This window comes from Oncorhynchus masou, chromosome 22, assembly GCF_036934945.1.
Source record: "Oncorhynchus masou masou isolate Uvic2021 chromosome 22, UVic_Omas_1.1, whole genome shotgun sequence".
Taxonomy (NCBI): Eukaryota; Metazoa; Chordata; class Actinopteri; order Salmoniformes; family Salmonidae; genus Oncorhynchus; species Oncorhynchus masou.
The window spans coordinates 47,518,327-47,538,055 of NC_088233.1; the positions used below are offsets into that span (position 1 = coordinate 47,518,327).

Sequence of the window (19,729 nt, forward strand, 5' to 3'; positions counted from 1 at the left end):
AAAAAAACGTACTACATTTTCTGACATACGTATGGTATGTATACATGCAAGGAGAGGATTCAGTGACACACACTTCCCCTGACCTTGATGTATAACCTTGTCTGCCTGATGCATCTCCTGCTTCTCTCACTGTCCCCTGTGTCAACTGCCTGCTCCAATTACATACAGATAGCGGTGTGTGTGTGTGTGTGTGTGTGTGTGTGTGTGTGTGTGTGTGTGTGTGTGTGTGTGTGTGTGTGTGTGTGTGTGTGTGTCTCATGCAAGCCACTGGTTTGTACCAGCGTTGTGCTCCATTCAGGATTTTGGAATTGACTCCCATTCAACTCATGAGTTGAAATTCCAATTGGCCACTCCCCACATGATGTAGAATTTGAGTGAGAGGAAGTCGAATTTAATTCAGTGCAATTCAAAGAAATTCCACTCAGTCATAGAACATGAGGTTTCATTGAGTCTGACAGGTCGCACTTCCAGATACAAAAGAATACATGACTTTTCTCGGCGAACAATGTTCATATACTCTTTTAACCTTTGTGCTTAGAATAGCCAATTATATGTCCACCGACCATAATATTTGTGGTTTTCTCTTTGAAGGCTTTGAACTTGAGGGTTAAACTAATGCATTCTGGGAAATGTTTTATTTTGATTAATGAAATAATTAAATATTAATTAAATATAAAAGCGTGGAATATTTGCATGGAGGTTGTTTTCATTGATCATCCATTAAGAGTTTGTCCTGAAAATCAATTGTTTCAACAATATTTTACATGCATTTTTATATGTACAAGATGTATATTTGTATAGACAAGACCTAATATGGAAGAGTCATTTACATTTGTTTGAATTTGACTGAATTCAATTCCCTTTCATTAAAATTCTAATTGCAATTCTGCATCCTGTTTTCAAGTTCAATTGGAATTAATGAGGCATTCTCAATTCAATTCAGAATTGAGCACAACCCTGGTATGTACACTCAAACTACCTCATTTTTGAAGGAACTCCATCATTCCCTAGAGTACATCACTCTTCCCATTACTACCCTGCCTGGGATGTGGATGCGCACATGCACACACACACATCCACACATTCAAGAAATCTGTGACGCCATTTCCGGTCACAACTTGCAGACTTGTTTACGTGTTGCTGTGCGTTTTGTGCATTTTGTTGCCAACCTTACTTTGCTACCTGACAACTTTACGGTTTTTACTTTTTAATTACTGTTTATATTTTTGCTTTTTCCCTCACTCAACTTTTTTTTCATTAAACTTTTTCACTCCGGACGCTTTATCTGGACGTGGTTCGTCAGGACCTCCAACAGCCGAAGCTAAGTAGTAACATTAACATGATGCCTTCTAATTGCAGTCGCTGTACTCATAATATACAGGAGAACGATCGCCTTACAGCGAGGATAGCTGTGCTGTAAGCCCAGCTTCAGACGCAATCGTTGGGCAAGGGTCATTTCAGTGTAGGAAAGGATGAAACAGCGTCTGTGCCACCAGTAAGTACAGATAATAACGTTAGTATAATTCCCTTCGCACGGTCCCAGCAGCAGGACAACTTTCCCATGGTTTCTGGAGGGAAATACTGTAGGAATGCTCAACCAGTGTCGCTCATTTAGCCGACAGAAACTTTCAACCGGTTTTCCCCATTAAGCAGCAAGTCGGAGTCTGAGGACGAGCCTTCTCTTGTCTCTATTCCTCCCGTTATGGGGTCTGAGACCCCGAAGCTTCCCACCGTTAGCTCTGTCAAATTGAAAACCCTAGTCATTGCGACTCCATTACCCGCAGTATTAGACTTAAAACAAATCATCCAGCGATCATACACTGTTTACCAGGGGGCAGGGCTACTGACGTTAAGGCTAATCTGAAGATGGTGCTGGCTAAAGCTAAAACTGGCGAGTATAGAGATATTGTTATCCACGTCGGCACCAACGATGTTAGGATGAAACAGTCAGAGGTCTCCAAGCGCAACATAGCTTCAGCGTGTAAATCAGCTAGAAAGATGTGTCGGAATCAAGTAATTGTCTCTGGCCCTCTCCGAGTTAGGGGGAGTGATGAGCTCTACAGCAGAGTCTCACAACTCAATCGCTGGTTGGAAACTGTTTTCTGCCCCTCCCAAAAGATAGAATTTGTAGATAATTGGCCCTCTTTCTGGGACTCACCCACAAACAGGACCAAGCCTGACCTGCTGAGGAGTGACGGACTCCATCCTAGCTGGAGGGGTGCTCTCATCTTATCTACCAACATAGACAGGGCTCGAACTCCTCTAGCTCCACAATGAAATAGGGTGCAGGCCAGGCAGCAGGCTCTTAGCCAGCCTGCCAGCTTAGTAGAGTCTGCCACTAGCACAGTCAGTGTAGACAGCTCAGCTATCCCCATTGAGACTGTGTCTGTGCCTAGACCTGGGTTGGGCAAAACTAAACATGGCGGTGTTTGCCTTAGCAATCTCACTAGGATAAAGACCTCCTCCATTTCTGCCATTATTGAAAGAGATCGTGATACCTCACATCTCAAAATAGGGCTACTTAATGTTAGACCCCTTACTACGACCCTGCCTCACACAGGAAGCGGCGCAGGTCCTAATCCAGGCACTTGTCATCTCCCGTCTGGATTACTGCAACTCGCTGTTGGCTGGGCTCCCTGCCTGTGCCATTAAACCCCTACAACTCATCCAGAACGCCGCAGCCCGTCTGGTGTTCAACCTTCCCAAGTTCTCTCACGTCACCCCGCTCCTCCGCTCTCTCCACTGGCTTCCAGTTGAAGCTCGCATCCGCTACAAGACCATGGTGCTTGCCTACGGAGCTGTGAGGGGAACGGCACCGCAGTACCTCCAGGCTCTGATCAGGCCCTACACCCAAGCAAGGGCACTGCGTTCATCCACCTCTGGCCTGCTCGCCTCCCTACCATTGAGGAAGTACAGTTCCCGCTCAGCCCAGTCAAAACTGTTCGCTGCTCTGGCCCCCCAATGGTGGAACAAACTCCCTCACGACGCCAGGACAGCGGAGTCAATCACCACCTTCCGGAGACACCTGAAACCCCACCTCTTCAAGGAATACCTAGGATAGGATAAGTAATCCTTCTCACCACCCCCCTTAATGATTTAGATGCACTATTGTAAAGTGGCTGTTCCACTGGATGTCAGAAGGTGAATTCACCAATTTGTAAGTCGCTCTGGATAAGAGCGTCTGCTAAATGACTTAAATGTAAATGTAAATGTTCAAAGGCAGTTATAGTCAATGAACTAATCACTGATCATAATCTTGATGTGATTGTCCTGACTGAAACATGGCTGAAGCCTGATGAATTTACTGTGTTAAATGAGGCCTCACCTTCTGGTTACACTAGTGACCATATCCCCCATGCATCGCGCAAAGGTGGAGGTGTTGCTAACATTTACGATAGCAAATTTATATTTACAAAAAAAAAAACATTTTCTTCTTTGGAGCTTCTAGTCATGAAATCTATGCAGCCTACTCAATCACTTTTTATAGCAACTGTTTACAGGCCTCCTTGGCCATATACAGCGTTCCTCATTGAGTTCCTTGAATTCCTATCAGACCTTGTAGTCATAGCAGATAATATTCTAATTTTTGTTGACTTTAATATTCACATGGAAAAGTCCACAGACCCACTCCAAAAGGCTTTCAGAGCATTCATCGACTCAGTGGGTTTTGTCCAACATGTCTCTGGACCTACTCACTGTCTGTTACGGCTTTCTAGGTGGGAAGGAGAGTCGGACCAAAATGCGGTGTGTAAATTGCGATCCATGTTTAATAAACAAACGTAAAACACGAATCAATTACAAACACTACAAAACAAAGAACGTAACGAAAACCGAAACAGCCTATACTGGTGTAAATAAACACAGAACAAGGACATCAGGACACTAAGGACAATCACCCACGAAACACTCAAAGAATATGGCTGCCTAAATATGGTTCCCAATCAGAGACAACGATAAACACCTGCCTCTGATTGAGAACCACTTCAGACAGCCATAGACTTAACTAGAACACCCCACTAAGCTACAATCCCAATACAAACACACCACATACAAAAACCCATGCCACACCCTGGCCTGACCAAATAAATGAAGACAAACACAAAATACTTCGACCAGGGCGTGACAGAACCCCCCCCCCCCAAGGTGCGGACTCCCGGACGCACACCAAAAACTATAGGGGAGGGTCCGGGTGGGCGTCTGTCCATGGTGGCGGCTCCGGCGCGGGACGTAGACCCCACTCTATCAAAGTCTTAGTCCCTCCTCCTCGCGTCCTTGGATAGTCCACCCTCGCCGCCGACCATGGCCTAGTAGTCCTCACCCAGAACCCCACTGGACTGAGGGGCAGCTCGGGACTGAGGGGCAGCTCGGGACTGAGGGGCAGCTCGGGACTGAGGGACAGCTCGGGACTGAGGGACAGCTCGGGACTGAGGGGTAGCTCGGGACTGAGGGGTAGCTCGGGACTGAGGGGTAGCTCGGCACTGAGAGGAAGCTCGGCACTGAGAGGAAGCTCGACACTGAGAGGAAGCTCGGCACTGAGAGGAAGCTCGGCACTGAGAGGAAGCTCAGGCAGGTAGTTGGATCTGGCAGATCCTGGCTGACTGGCAGATCTGGAAGAGTCTGGCTGACTGGCAGATCTGGAAGAGTCTGGCTGACTGGCAGATCTGGAAGAGTCTGGCTGACTGGCAGATCTGGAAGAGTCTGGCTGACTGGCAGATCTGGAAGAGTCTGGCTGACTGGCGGATCTGGAAGAGTCTGGCAGACTGACGTATCTGGAAGAGTCTGGCTGACTGGCAGATCTGGAAGAGTCTGGCTGACTGGCGGATCTGGAAGAGTCTGGCTGACTGGCAGATCTGGAAGGGTCTGGCTGACTGGCGGATCCTGGCAGACTGACGGATCTGGCTGCTCAATGCTGACTGGCGGCTCTGGCTGCTCCATGCTGACTGGCGGCTCTGGCTGCTCCATGCTGACTGGCGGCTCTGGCTGCTCCATACTGACTGACGGCTCTGGCTGCTCCATGCAGACTGGCAGCTCTGGCGGCTTCTTGCAGATTGGCAGCTCTGGCGGCTTCTTGCAGACTGGCAGCTCTGACGGCTTCTTGCAGACTGACAGCTCTGGCAGCTCCTTGCAGACTGGCAGCTCCTTGCAGACTGGCAGCTCCTTGCAGACTGGCAGCTCTAGCTGCTCCATGCATACTGACAGCTCTGGCTTCTCCATGAAGACCGGCAGCTCTGGCTGCTCCATGCAGACTGACAGCTCCTTGCAGACTGACAGCTCTAGCTGCTCCATGCAGACTGACAGCTCCTTGCAGACTGACAGCTCTAGCTGCTCCATGCATACTGGCAGCTCTGGCTGCTCCATGCAGATCGACAGCTCTGACTGCTCCATGCAGACTGGCAGCTCTGGCTGCGCTGAACAGGCAGGAGACTCAGGCAGCGCTGTAGAGGCGGAAGGCTCTGGAAGCGCTAGACAGGCGGGAGACTCCGGCAGCACAGGAGAGGAGGAAGGCTCTGACAGCGCTAAACAGGCGGGAGACTCCGGCAGCGCAGGAGAGGAGGAAGGCTCTGGCAGCGCTGGACAGGCGGGAGACTCCGGCAGCGCTGTAGAGGAGGAAGGCTCTGGCAGCGCTGAACAGGCGGGAGACTCCGGCAGCGCAGGAGAGGAGGAAGGCTCTGACAGCGCTAAACAGGCGGGAGACTCCGACAGCGCAGGAGAGGAGGAAGGCTCTGGCAGCACTGGAGAGGCGAGTCGTACTGTAGGCCTGATGCGTGGTGCTGGCACTGGTGGTATTGGGCCGAGGACACACACAGGAAGCATGGTGCGGGGAGCTGCCACCGGAGGGCTGGTGTGTGGAGGTGGCACATGATGGGCAAGACCGTGAAGGCGTACTGGAGATCTTGAGAGCTGGGCTGGCACAGGACGTGCAAGGTTAGGGAGGTGCACAGGAGGCCTGGTGCGTGAGGCTGGCACCATCTTCACCAGCCGACGAACACGCACCTCAGGACGAGTATGAAGCGCTGACCCAGGTGCCATCAAATCCCCGACACGCTCCGTCGGGCGAATTCCATGCTTAAAGCACCAACACAGCAACTCCCTCATTTCTCTCTCCTCCAATTTCCCCATTAACTCCTTCACAGTCTCTGCTTCACTCACCTCCAACACCGGCTCTGGTTCTGGTCTCCTCCTTGGCTCCTCACGATAAACAGGGGGAGTTGGCTCAGGTCTGACTCCTGACTCTGCCATACTCTCCCTGAGCCCCCCCCAAGAAATTTTTGGGCTGACTCTCGGGCTTCCATCCGCGTCGCCGTGCTGCCTCTTCATACCGGCGCCTCTCCGCTTTCGGCGCCTCTCCGCTTTCTCCGCCTCCAGTTCTTCCTTGGGGCGGCGATATTCTCCAGGCTGTTCCCAGGGTCCTTCCCCGTCAAGGATCTCCTCCCAAGTCCATTCCTCCAAGTAATGCAGCCTCTCCCACTGCTGCTGCTTCTGCTGCTTCTGTTGCTTCTCCTGCTGTTGCTGCTTCTGCTGCTGCTGCTGCTGCTGCCTCTGTTGATTCTCCTGATTCCAGCGCCTCTCCGCTTTCGCCGCCTCCAGTTCTTCCTTGGAGCGGCGATATTCTCCAGGCTTTGCCCAGGGTCCTTCTCCGTTTAGGATTTCCTCCCAAGTCCAGAATTCCTTATTTCGTATCTCCTGCTGCCGCTGTTGCTTCTCCTGCTGCTCCTGCCTGTTGACACGCCGCTTGGTCCTGTTGTGGTGGGTGATTCTATTACGGCTTTCTAGGTGGGAAGGAGAGTCGGACCAAAATGTGGCGTGTAGATTGCGATCCATGTTTAATAAACAAACGTAAAACACTAATCAATTACAAACACTACAAAACAAAGAACGAACGAAAACCGAAACAGCCTATACTGGTGTAAATAAACACAGAACAAGGACATCAGGACACTAAGGACAATCACCCACGAAACACTCAAAGAACATGGCTGCCTAAATATGGTTCCCAATCAGAGACAACGATAAACACCTGCCTCTGATTGAGAACCACTTCAGACAGCCATAGACTTAACTAGAACACCACCCTAAGCTTCAATCCCAATACAAACACACCACATACAAAAACCCATGCCACACCCTGGCCTGACCAAATAAATGAAGACAAACACAAAATACTTCGACCAGGGCGTGACCCTGTCACAAGTCATACTCTGGACCTAGTTTTGTCCCATGGAATAAATGTTGTGGATCTTAATGTTTTTCCTCATAATCCTGGACAATCGGACCACCATTTTATTACGTTTACAATTGCAACAAATAATCTGCTCAGACCCCAACCAAGGAGCATCAAAAGTTGTGCTATAAATTCACAGACAACACAAAGATTCCTTGATGCCTTCCAGACTCCCTCTGCCTACCCAAGGATGTCAGAGGACAAAAATCAGTTAACCACCTAACTGTGGAACTCAATTTAACCTTGCGCAATACCCTAGATGCAGTTGCACCCCTAAAAACCAAAAACATTTCTCATAAGAAACTAGCTCCCTGGTATACAGAAAATACCCGAGCTCTGAAGCAAGCTTCCAGAAAATTGGAACGGAAATGGCGCCACACCAAACTGGAAGTCTTCCGACTATCATGGAAAGACAGTACCGTGCAGTAACGAAGAGCCCTTACTGCTGCTCGATCATCCTATTTTACCAACTTAATTGAGGAAAATAAAAACAATCCGAAATGTATTTTTGATACTGTCGCAAAGCTAACTAAAAAGCAGCATTCCCCAAGTGAGGATGGCTTTCACTTTAGCAGTAATAAATTCATGAACTTCTTTGAGGAAAAGATCATGATTATTAGAAAGCAAATTACGGACTCCTCTTTAAATCTGCGTATTCCTTCAAAGCTCAGTTGTCCTGAGTCTGCACAACTCTGCCAGGACCTAGGATCAAGAGAGACACTCAAGTGTTTTCGTACTATATCTCTTGACACAATGATGAAAATAATCATGGCCTCTAAACCTTCAAGCTGCATACTGGACCCTATTCCAACTAAACTACTGAAAGAGCTGCTTCCTGTGCTTGGCCCTCCTATGTTGAACATAATAAACGGCTCTCTATCCACTAGCTATGTACCAAACTCACTAATAGTGGTAGTAATAAAGCCTCTCTTGAAAAAGCCACACCTTGACCCAGAAAATATAAAAAACTATCGGCCTATATCGAATCTTCCATTCCTCTCAAACATTTTAGAAAAAGCTGTTGCGCAGCAACTCACTGCCTTCCTGATGACAAACAATGTATACGAAATGCTTCAGTCTGGTTTTAGACCCCATCATAGCACTGAGACTGCACTTGTGAAGGTGGTAAATGACCTTTTAATGGCATCAGACCGAGGCTCTGCATCTGTCCTCATGCTCCTAGACCATAGTGCTGCTTTTGATACCATAGATCACCACATTCTTTTGGAGAGATTGGAAACCCAAATTGGTCTACACGGACAAGTTCTGGCATGGTTTAGAGCTTATCTGTCAGAAAGATATCAGTTTGTCTCTGTGAATGGTTTGTCCTCTGACAAATCAACTGTAAATTTCGGTGTTCCTCAAGGTTCCGTGTTAGGACCACTATTGTTTTCACTAAATATTTTACCTCTTGGGGATGTCATTTGAAAACATAATGTTAACTTTCACTGCTATGCGGATGACACACAGCTGTACATTTCAATGAAACATGGTGAAGCCCCAAAATTGCCCTCTCTAGAAGCCTGTGTTTCAGACATAAGGAAGTGGATGGCTGCAAACTTTCTACTTTTAAACTCGGACAAAACAGAGATGCTTGTTCTAGGTCCCAAGAAACAAAGATATCTTCTGCTGAATCTGACAATTAATCTTAATGGTTGTACAGTCGTCTCAAATAAAACTGTGAAGGACCTCGGCGTTACTCTGGACCCTGATCTCTCTTTTGACGAACATATCTGTTCGACTGTTTCAAGGACAGCTTTTTACCATCTGCGTAACATTGCAAAAATCAGAGACTTTCTGTCCAAAAATGATTCAGAAAAATTAATCCATGCTTTCATTACTTCTAGGTTAGACTACTGCAATGCTCTACTTCCCGGCCACCCGGATAAAGCACTAAATAAACTTCAGTTAGTGCTAAATACGGCTGTTAGAATCCTGATTAGAACCAAAAAATGTGATCATATTATTCCAGTGCTAACCTTCCTACACTGGCTTCCTGTCAAGGCAAGGGCTGATTTCAAGGTTTTACTGCATTAAAAATCCTACAATGTGATTTTCTGGATTTTTTTTCTCATTTTGTCTGTCATAGTTGAAGTGTACCTATGATGAAAATTACAGGCCTCTCTCATCTTTTTAAGTGGGAGAACATGCACAATTGGTGGCTGACTAAATACTTTTTTGCCCCACTGTACCTACAAGTACACTATGGTCACAAGACGCAAGGTCTCCTAATTGTCCCTAGAATTTCTAAGCAAACAGCTGGAGGCAGGGCTTTCTCCTATAGAGCTCCATTTTTATGGAATGGTCTGCCTACCCATGTGAGAGACACAGACTCGGTCTCAACCTTTAAGTCTATACTGAAGTCTCATCTTTGCAGTCGGTCATATGATTGAGTGTAGTCTGGCCCAGGAGTGTGAAGGTGAATGGAAAGGCTCTAGAGCAACGAAACGTCCTTGCTGTCTCTGCCTGGCCGGTTCCCCTTTTTCCACTGGGATTCTCTGCCTCTAACACTATTACAGGGGCTGAGTCACTGGCTTACTGGTGCTCTTTCATGCCGTCCCTAGGAGGGGTGCGTCACTTGAGTGGGTTGAGTTACTGATGTGATCTTCCTGTCTGGTTTGGCACCCCCAATTTGGGTTGTGCCGTGGCGGAGATCTTTGTGGGCTATACTCAGCCTTGTCTCAGGATGGTAAGTTGGTGGTTGAAGATATCCCTCTAGTGGTGTGGGGGCTGTGCTTTGGCAAAGTGGGTGGGGTTATATCCTTCCTGTTTGGCCCTGTCCGGGGGTATCATCGGGTGGGGCCACAGTGTCTCTCGACCCTTCCTGTCTCAGCCTCCAGTATTTATGAAGCAGTAGTTTATGTGTCGGGGGGCTAGCGTCAGTTTGTTATATCTGGAATACTTCTCCTGTCTTATCCGGTGTCCTGTGTGAATTTAAGTATGCTCTCTCTAATTCTCTCTTTCTCTCTTCCTTTCTCTCTCTCGGAGGACCTGAGCCCTAGGACCATGCCAGGAATACCTGGCATGATGACTCCTTGCTGTCTCCAGCCCACCTGGCTGTGCTGCTGCTCCAGTTTCAACTGTTCTGCCTGTGGCTATGGAATCCTGACCTGTTCACCGGACGTGCTACCTGTCCCAGACCTGCTGTTTTCAACTCTCTAGAGACAGCAGGAGTGGTAGAGATACTCTTAATGATCGGCTATGAAAAGCCAACTGACATTTACTCCTGAGGTGCTGACTTGCTGCACCCTCGACAACTAATGTGATTATTATTATTTGACCATGCTGGTCATTTATGAACATTTGAACATCTTGGCCATGTTCTGTTATAATCTCCACCCGGCACAGCCAGAAGAGGACTGGCCACCCCTCATAGCCTGGTTCCTCCCTAGGTTTCTTCCTAGGTTCTGGCCTTTCTAGGGAGTTTTTCCTAGCCACCGTGCTTATACACCTGCATTGCTTGCTGTTTGGGGTTTTTGTACAACACTAAAATATCCTGATCGTTCTTATATCTCTCAGATATAGGACAGACACTTCAGAACAAACTTCCTTTAGATTTGTTTGAGGGGGGACTATCTGTTGTTCCATGTAATGAATATGTTATTGGGCAAATAGCAGTAAGGCCAAATCATTTTATATATATATATACACTTCAAGGGGTCTAAAGATTCCAAATCAAATGGCAAAATGATCCTTGGTATGACCTTAAAACAATTCCATATGGCTTAGTATCTCGGCCCCAGTTATGTACTGGGCTGTCCGCACCATCCTTTGCAGAGCTGTGCGGTCAAGGGCGGTGCAATTGCCAAACCAAGAGGTGATGCAGCCAGTCACATGCCAAATCTTTTCAGCCTCCTGCGGGGGAAACCCTCATTTACGTTTTGCTATGGTGTGCACTATTGAAAACAACCCTGTTGGGTGGGAGCCATTGTACGAATGCGATGTTATGAGAACAGGGCAGCCAATGTTGGATATCGGTGTGATAAGGAAGTGAATCAGAGCTGGTATCAAAAAAACTCAACAGTGACACTATTTTGCTGAGCGTTCTACCATTCTGGTCCTCTATTTGTATCATAATCAAGGGACATGACACGCAGAGATCAAATCAAAATCTAATTTTATTTGTCACACGCGTCGAATACAACAAGTGGCATTTCACCTTACTGTGAAATGCCTACTTACAAGCCCTTATCCAACAGTGTAGCTCAAGAGATGTGACAAACACTAAGACCACACTGTGACGCGTTATCTACCAAGCCTTGATCTTCCTCAGGGCAACAAAAAAAAGCAAAGGGAGGGAGAAACCAGAAGAGCCTTGAGCCTAGCCGTCGAGAAGAGAGGGACGTCTGGCTGCCATGGTCACCATTTCCGCTGGCAATAAGTTTGCCGGGGCCTTGAAGAGGAAGTCAGTCGCTACGTTTCATTAGCTGACCCAGATAGGTAGGTTCACACACATACGCACGCGCACGCACGCACACATGCACACACAGCCATGAGGCAACATCAAACATCTGTGCGAAATCCACAGGAGCCTGGTGAGGGGAAGATGGCTCCAGAGCCTGTCCTACCCAATCATGGTGCTGCAAGCCACCTGTGATCAAATCTCTATTCACTCCGTGCCTGGGAATGGGTTTCACTGCTCATGTCCATTCACTGAACCTGTTCTTTGAAGGTCTCACCGGGACGCATTTTAAACATAAGCACTTGAAACGAACAGTCCACTGGTGAATGAATGGTACACTGTTGTTTTAGAGCTGTTTAGTGTCAGAGATGGAAGTCAAATATTAGTAAGTTGCTGACCACATTAAAGACAAAAGGTAGAGAGAGAGAGAGAGAGAGAGAGAGAGAGAGAGAGAGAGAGAGAGAGAGAGAGAATCGTAGCAGTTGAAAGGGTTCAAGAGACAGAAAGAGAAGAGGGATAGGGAGATATGGAAGCAGAGGGGAGAAGAAGAGGGAGCTAACAGGAGAGATGGTGAAGCAGGGAGGGGGAGGGGAGGGTGGCTTGTTTTGGTTCTGCGGATGAAAGATTAAAAATGGGGCCTCGGTTAGGCTGTGCGACTATCATAATCATCATTGCCCTAGCTAGACATCTCCCACACAGCACTGTGAAATCAGCTCAGCTCACTCCAGAGACAACCACAACAGATCTGTTGGCCATGTTAAAACACTACGAAAATGCATTTATCCTACTTAGAAGTAAAACCATCGAATAGGTGAAAGCACGATTCCACGATGTACATGTATGCTAACACCAATTCTGCCATGATGGATCAGTGATTGCTCAGAGGAAGGAAGGAGGAACAGTAGAAAGAATTAAGACGGCAATTCCTTCGCATTGGAACGGGCCTTTAGTCTCACGGTTCCACTCCAGGGACTGAAACGTCTCCGAGACACTGCTGCAAATCTCAACGTCACAGGATCCCTCTTCAAGCATGGCTAGATTTCTCAAGGGGAGTTCAGTCAGTCACATCAGTTCTCAGGACAGGAAGAGGATGATGCCATTTTTCTGCCACATATAAACCTTTCATTGTCGAACCTGAGTCTGGTTCAGTAGGCCCACTTACGGAAGGAAAACAATCCAAATGGGGAGGCACTACCAGTCCTTGTCCAATAAGAAACTCTTGACTTGGTTTACTATTGCAAAACATTTCAAAACATGTTGCTATGGGGTGCCCTAATGAACATTGCTGATTGGATCACAGGATGACATCTGGTTTTCATTGGTCTATAGTGTTGATGATGTTAAATAAGATTACAAATGCATACAATTTCATTGGATGCTAGTAGGCATTCTGTAAAAATCACCCAATTTTCCCATATAGTAGAAACGCAGACAAACAGAGGTGTGATCCGAAACATAAAAGACAAAGAGGCCTATGATAAAGCAGCTGACATTTCACGGCTGATAGATATTTAAATGTGTGATTAACCGTCGTACGCAGCGTCCCATCCTTCAAAACGGACAGATTGAGACAGGGATGACTGACTATATAAAGAGCGATGTAATTTAATCTTCGCCCAACTCAATTGCCCCACCACATTCAATTCATCACACCCCCGGATGGGCAAGAGGAGAAGGAGGGAGACGGAGGTGGGCAGACCGATAAAAAGACAGAATGACAACGGGCTTTCATTCAAGGAGCAGACACTCTGTCTCAATTATAAGAATCTCCAAGTGGTCTTCGTCTCCTGAATAAATGCAGTGGTTTGCTGAACTATGCTTGCTGAAATGATATTCACCACTGCCCCCACACTGGAGAACTTCAATGAAGGCTTTAGCTCAGAGGGATAACGCATTCACGGGAATGAACGACTCGGGTTTGATCATTGATTGGTTACAGAAGAAAGCAAGAGCTCATGTGAGGTCAAAACCGACTGTACAAGCATAACCACCAGCTTTTCAATGTGACTGAATATAGCCTAATAGGAGTCCAATAGGTCTTTTTACAGTACAGCCAACAGGAGCTAAGTCCATCCTTGTCTTCCTTCACACAAACTAATCACAGGCTGCGCTCATGATCCCTTTAAGCAAGGTTGTAGTAGGCTCTAAAAATCAAAACTTCCCTTGACACCTGTTCAATGTCTATTCTTAAAAAAAATCCAGCAATATCACACGTTCCAAACCGGACGACAGTTCGGCGTCCCTGAACAGCCCACTGTGGGGGTTCCCTCTCCGACACTAATGTCCTTCCGTGTGACAGTCAGCCGGCCGGGAGCAGCCGGTAGGTGAAACCACGGCGATCCGGTATTCCAGCCGGAAACGTCATGTGACATTTGATTAGGGCTGCAGAAACACAAGGGGCATCTATTGAGAGTCCAACAAGAGCAGATTGTCTCTCTGCAGTTCCTCTCCAATTACACAAACGACATCTCTCAAAAAACACATTCACCATCGACAGACACACACACCCCTCAAAGGAACACACATTTGTTCACCGACACAAACACACCTCTCAGAAAACATCATCCAAACAGACAGACAGACAGACAGACAGACAGACAGACAGACACACACACATGAGGATGGCCTGCTGTTACATAAGCAGATTGGTGAAGGCCAGATTGCAGAACCCTGTCCCACCCAGCAGGGAACAGAACCATGTCCCACCCAGCAGGGAGAAGAACCCTGTCCCACCCAGCAGGGAGCAGAACCCTGTCCCACCCAGCAGGGAACAGAATCCTGTCCCACCCAGCAGAAAACAGAACCATGACCCACCCAGCAGAGAGCAGAACCATGTCCCACCCAGCAGGGAACAGAACCATGTCCCACCCAGCAGGGAACAGAACCATGTCCCACCCAGCAGGGAACAGAACCATGTCCCACCCAGCAGGGAACAGAACCATGTCCCACCCAGCAGGGAACAGAACCATGTCCCACCCAGCAGGGAACAGAACCATGTCCCACCCAGCATGGAACAGAACCATGTCCCACCCAGCAGGGAACAGAACCCTGTCCCACCCAGCAGGGGACAGAACCATGTCCCACCCAGCAGGGAGCAGAACCATGTCCCACCCAGCAGGGAACAGAACCCTGTCCCACCCAGCATGGAACAGAACCATGTCCCACCCAGCAGGGAACAGAACCCTGTCCCACCCAGCAGGGAACAGAACCATGTCCCACCCAGCAGGGAACAGAACCATGTCCCACCCAGCAGGGAACAGAACCCTGTCCCACCCAGCAGGGGACAGAACCATGTCCCACCCAGCAGGGAGCAGAACCATGTCCCACCCAGCAGGGAACAGAACCCTGTCCCACCCAGCAGGGAACAGAACCCTGTCCCACCCAGCAGGGAGCAGAACCATGTCCCACCCAGCAGGGAACAGAACCCTGACCCACCCAGCAGGGAGCAGAACCCTGTCCCACCCAGCAGGGAGCGAACCCTGTCCCACCCAGCAGGGAGCAGAACCATGTCCCACCCAGCAGGGAACCTGCTATCACTACTGTCCTTACTTGGAAACGCTACACCAAGACACACACACCCGCGCCTACCTCGAAAAAACACGAGCATGCATTAATTAAAGAATATATATAATCTAGAACACATGCATGCCCACACATCCATTTATCGAAACACACAAACACACACTATAACTAATAACAGTAATACTGAGTTCTGTCCTTTCCTTTCCCTGTATGGTCTGGATAACGTGATCCTCAGTGAGTAGGGGGGCTGTTGTGAATGTGAAGGGGGGTAAGGATGTTTTTTTCCCATTTTCATAGCCTGAGACAAAGCACTAGGCTAGCTCGGCTGCATGACGACAGTCACAGAGGGATAAATGTGTCCGGTTAACATCCCGCAATGTTCCCTGTGGACATATTCTACATTCTACAGAGAATATTCTGCCTTTGATACTCCCTCCCCTGTCATTCTCCCCCAACTCCACATGGAAAACAGAATACAGGGTGTAACTGTGTGTGTGTGTGTGTTTTCTGTGATTTAACAATGATAAAGAGGCAGTGGGGAGAGGTTCAAATTGTTTTATTCGAAATAGAACCCACACACGGACCCATGCATATGTGCACTCGCCCGCACACACGCACACATACTTCCTTGCCTCCTCCTCACCAGGGACTTATTATGGAGAATCCAATATACAAGAGCCTGCAATATACCATTTACACACCATAGGCCAGGGACTCTCTGGAAGTGGCCACTCCCCCTCGGGTTTCAGGCAAGACAGCATCACTGTGGCTGACTGTCACGGTTGCCGTGGCAACGTGAGGCACGCCATCCACTGCATCCACTGACCAGGAGAGGCTCTGGCCCCAAGGTAGGCTACGACAACCACAACGGAGTTGGCTACAGAAGAAACAGGCCGTGTTCACTACAGGGCACGAAACAGTAGGCCCTTTTAAGAAAGGCTTGTTTTTTTGTGTTGTGTTGCACAACATTTTGTAAACATTTTGTGCCATAATCAATGAACAAGACCCACCACACCCATTACACCAGAGGATAGGACAGGGAGATGGTTGTCTGTGATAAAACAGGACTCATCAGTGGAGGAGATTATCCCTGGAGAACCGCCATGCACCACCTTTGACCTCACAAGGAGGTCTATTCTCAGCAGACGAGATACCACACACACCTGACTGTGCCATGTCTAATTTGGTACCAAGCACAGTCCAGCAAGACGGCTTTTGTTAATCTGGTTGAGTGTGCATCCACCCTATAAACATGTCCGAGATGTTAATTCACTTGTTCATCCCTGTGTGTGGGCTACTCTGCAGCAGCATCAACAAAGAGTGTGTGGGAGTGGAATAATATACATGGTTGGGATCCGCCTTCCTCCGCTAATAAATGCGTAAATAAAGTGACTTTGTGTCTTTTATAGCGATGGTGGTAAACGGCACTACACAAGTTGAAAAGAAGTCAAGAATTGATGGACGTCATTGTTTTTGCAGCTGAACTATTTCTGGGTCGAAAATATTTAACATCAGAGGAACTACATGGAATACTGTATCGAGTAGGGTATTTGAGTTTTCAAATGACTGAAGTAATGGGAATATATGTTATTTATACAAATTGTGTTAATTATTTTTTGTAGTTTGTCTAATGTTCATTTTCCATACCCTGTAACACAAATACTTTTTTTGTGAGTTTTTTCACCACCGTTCGGTTGGTGGCGGCAATACACCTTTTTGAGTGTAGTTCGCCAAAAACCACAGCGAAGAAGTAACTGTGGGTTGGCTGGGTCAGTGCTAACCTTAACCCTTACCTCTACCTTGACTGTGATAAACTAGGGGTGTATTCATTACGTCTGGCAACGGAAACCTTTTAAGAACCAAATGGAAGCAAACTGTCATTTAGAAAATGACTAACCCAGTTAGCACTAGTTTATGCTAACCTGCTAGCTAGCAACTTCACTAGCAGTAAATGCTAGCCAGCTAGCTAGTTAGCATAAGCTGCTAGGAGTGCTAGCTAGCAACCTTACTGCCAGATCGTCTGAGGTAAAATACATTAACAAAATAACGCAACTTTGTTGCAGTTGTAAATGTTTCCACTAGTCACTGATAGCTTTACAGTTAATGTTACTTTATAGCCTTTTAGCTATTTTACACAGCATTTTATGTCATATAGCTAGATAGCTAGCTATGTTTTTAAGTGAGCTTTTCAATTGGCATCTCTCCCCCTGTTTTCAGTCACAGGTGGGGACTGGATTAGGTGTGAGCAGTGCAGGAGGTGGGCTCATGAGTTGTGCTCCAATTTTCCTGGCGATAGCTTTATTTGTGACCAATGTACAAATTAGAATCGTGCAGTTGCAGAGCATAAGCGAGTTGCCACATCAATTTTACACTGGGTTAATTAGTTAAGTTATTGTTATTAAAATGTTATATTCCAATGTTATTTAATGTTATTAGTTTTATTCCATTCCAAATCATATTTTTTTAATGAATTAAAGACAACTATTGAAAACCTTTTGCTCCAGAATGTCATTTTAAAGACTGTTAGGATTTAAAATCTTGCATTACATCCTCCCGAGTGATGCAGTGGTCTAAGGCACTGCATCGCTGTGCCACTAGAGATCCTGATTTGAGTCCTGGCTCTGTCGCAGCCGGCCGCGACTGGGAGGCCCATGGGTCGGCGCACAATTGGCCCAGAGTCGTCCGGGTTAGGGGAGGGTTTGGCCGGCAGGGATGTTCATTGCGCACAAGCGACTCCTGTGGCGGGCTGGGCGCAATGCATGCTGACACGGTCGCCAGGTGCACGGTGTTTCCTCGGACACATTGGTGCGGCTAGCTTCCAGGCTAAGCAGGTATTGTGTCAAGAAGCAGTGTGGCTTGGCTGGGTTGTGTTTCGGAGGATGAGTGGGCTCTCAACCTTCACCTCTCCCATGTCCGTACGGGAGTTGCAGCGATGGGACAAGACTGTAACTACCAATTGGATACCACGAAAAAGGGATAAATCTAAAATCTTGCATTATTCAAAAATAAATTTGTGCAATTGTACATGATGGATTGTAAGGAACAGGAACGACAAAGGAAGACCAAAGAAAATGTATGTTCAGGTGAGTTAGAAGGAGGGACTGAAACATCAAATCCCCTCATAATGTGGATATTAATGGTGACATGTGCAACGCAATCCCCCCCTCCATATTTTATTTAAATAATTAAAATAAGATAACTAGACTATTCTTTTCATTATTACTTACAAAATAATTTCTAAATTAAACTCATTAAAAGACAAAAACCCTATGCCATAATCTTCTACAGGGGTTAGCCGGGTACTTTAAAAAACACCCCTTTTCTAAAAAACATTTCATACATAAATTTCATTTGTTTTCCTTTATAGTTTATTAATCTAAGCATGACCTTCGTCCACATGCCAATTTTCTTCCAAACATTGCTTTTTTGTGTCAGCAATTAGATATTCTTCTTAGGGGGGGCTGGTTACCCCATAGTACCCAACTAAGGGCTTCATATGCACTCAGCTGTGACTGTGACAACAATAAACACCGCTCCCAGTCTCATCTGTTTTCCCGACGTTGTCTCACGCCACGGAACATCACTTCTCACATGACACTGGACTTGCTGCCAGACACAAATAAAAACCTCTCGAACAGTCACCCAATCACTTTGATAAATAAATTGATCAATCAATCAATCGAAGATCTCTTGGGGTTTTCGCTTTAATTTTTTATTCTATTAATTAAGCAAATATCAATCAACAACAGAATATTTACCTGCTAATTCTTCGGGTTCTAGACCAGTCTCCGTGTCCAATCCACACACCACGAAGTAGTGGGCGAAGCGGCACGAAGCCGACCCTGTGCCCGAAGTAACCCCGCTCATCATCGGTTTAGATATGCTACTCGGTTAGTCTCTATTTCATACTCTGGACCTCCATCCTGTAGCCTATACGCAGGGCAAATTATGACACGTTGTAGTCTAGACAGTGGGCTAATTTCTGTTTTAATCAAACAAACACCTTGTATTTTTCTCGGGATGAAATTGTCGTTTCTGTATGTTCTCCGTCCACAGTCGGCAGTCAGCCTAGTGTCAGCCCGAAATGACTGTGTTGTGTAGGAGGCAGCCTACCTCATTGTGTGTGGTGTGTGTGTGTGTGTGTGTGTGTGTGTGTGTGTGTGTGTGTGTGAGAGAGAGAGAGAGAGAGAGAGAGAGAGAGAGAGAGAGAGAGAGAGAGACACACACAGAGACACAGAGAGAGAGAGAGAGACGCAGAGAGAGACAGAGAGAGACACACAGAGAGAGACACAGAGAGATAGAGTGTAAATCTCATAAAATGTTCTCATCAGGTTTATTCAGATTCACATTTAAGCTGGCCAGATGATGACTGTTTGATGTGATCTAATTATGACAATGAAGCTAATTAAAATCCCATACAATTAAAATAGGTAATTGTGCTGTGCAAAAACAGGAGCACAGTCATCGTCAGTGCTGGGTGGTGATTAGTGCTCATTAAAGGGCCTTGTTTGAATACGACAGACATACATCCTTCCTTCCTTGAAGTTGGATTGGTGTTGGTTGAGTTCTATATGGAACCCTAA

At 46.9% G+C, this 19,729-nt stretch overlaps 1 pseudogene; it reads right to left on the minus strand.

Annotated features, from left to right (window-relative positions):
- Positions 1-19,225, minus strand: part of LOC135509592 (DENN domain-containing protein 5B-like) — a 34,492-nt pseudogene extending 15,267 nt beyond the window's left edge.
- Between the last annotated feature and the right edge of the window lie 504 nt (positions 19,226-19,729).